Source organism: Sinohyriopsis cumingii, chromosome 15 (assembly GCF_028554795.1).
Source record: "Sinohyriopsis cumingii isolate HCF-2022 chromosome 15, ASM2855479v2, whole genome shotgun sequence".
Classification (NCBI taxonomy): domain Eukaryota; kingdom Metazoa; phylum Mollusca; class Bivalvia; order Unionida; family Unionidae; genus Sinohyriopsis; species Sinohyriopsis cumingii.
This window is the reverse complement of record NC_142975.1, coordinates 19,429,692-19,431,438: the sequence shown is the minus strand read 5'-3', so window position 1 is coordinate 19,431,438 and position 1,747 is coordinate 19,429,692.

The following is a 1,747-nucleotide window of genomic DNA, read 5'->3' as shown; positions in this document are numbered from 1 at the left end:
TGAAATTCTGATCTGAAACATTCTAAACACTATGGGCATTTGATCATGTTAGAAAAGTAACCCTGTTAAGATCAACTGTACAGAGTTAAATTGAAATGACTTGTTTGAACATTTATTGTGTCATATTTAGAGTGTCAGTTAACAAGTAGTAGTAGTAGTAGTAGTAATAGTAGTAGTAGTGTTAGTAGTAGTAGTAGTAGTATAGTTAAATATAATAGTTTATAAAATCGTGATATCAGCTTATGCTTCAATGCCGCAACCTATCAATCAATGTCTCAACCAAAATGAACAATCAAAAGAAATGCATTAGTATTAGACTTCATTCAGTTTGCTGTTTTCTTACATCTAATGCAAGCAGACTTGGAGAAAACCACATTTTATCCTTTCGACCTATATTTCTTACCACATTTACCATTCTCTGACAGATCAAAATGGCACAGTAGACAACCCAAGTATGCTCTACGTGAGTTTTCATCTCCACCCTCACAGTAACCACAATGCCATGTTCATGAATAATTACTGAAAGCCATGCAATCAGATATGAGCTACGCAGTTCATCATCTATCAAAAACACATATATTAACTGTTGGAACCATAATAAATAGTGTACATGTAAATGGCCCAAAGCCATAACATCAATCAAAATTAAATGTCTTCAGGTTTCGAACAAAGACCTCATTTTGATTTCAAAAGATATTTTCTCTTAGAGAGTTTGAACATTATCCACAATTTGGACTTTTAAATCGTATAACAAACACTACGTGTAGGATGATACTAATGATCGTAATTCCCATACAGACTATAAATATGAGAATGTTTTAAAACATTAAATCTTAAATTTTTTAATTTAAATTTTATGGACAAAATTCAAAATTATGTATATGTTTAGTTTTTATATTTTTATTTTCAGTGTCAATATACACAAAATGTCAAAATTTAATATGTCTATCTTTAATAATAAACTTTCAATTAAAAATTTTATGGCCAATATACTGACAGGACTCATAACTAATTTCCATATGTTTCCTCAACTTTTGTATGTCAGTGTGGAACTTTCCAGTGTGTCCAAATCCCAATACATCATATGTTAATATAAAGTATCTTCAGTGATGAGCTCACTGTGAAGTTCTTGTCATGGGCTACCTGGTATTGAGGTAGGAGTCCAACCGAAACTACGTGCAATGGGTCACATATTTTATTCCACGACAGCAATCAATGCCCCATTATTTCCTCATTGTTAACTCTAGCCAAAATACTCACAGTCAACCACATTATAGTCCCCATATATTAAACAGTTTATTTTTAAACCAATACCGAGAATTTGTAAATCTGTCTCAAATATAACCAACAAAAATAAGTGAGGAAAAATGCACTAAGATAGACTGGGACTATATTCGTGGGTACTAACAGAAAATAATAAATATGATTCGAGTCCATATACGATTTAGGACTCACGGTACTAATACAGTCCCCATTTTAAACCTATGCAAACACCATGATATTAAAAATTAAATAACTTTAAATTTCTTAGTGCTCATGATCAAGCTTATAGTTAAAAGTATAGATGCATCCTGGATGATAACTTCTGTGCAGAGAAAACCGCATGAGTGGATGCTCTTTCTGGATCTATGTGTGTTTGAATGATGTGCTTTCAATTCCACACCAAATAGTCGGGTTCCGATTTCAGCAATAAGTATGCAAAACTTAAGTCTGTTAAAGGACTGAAATTCCACCAATAAAACGATGT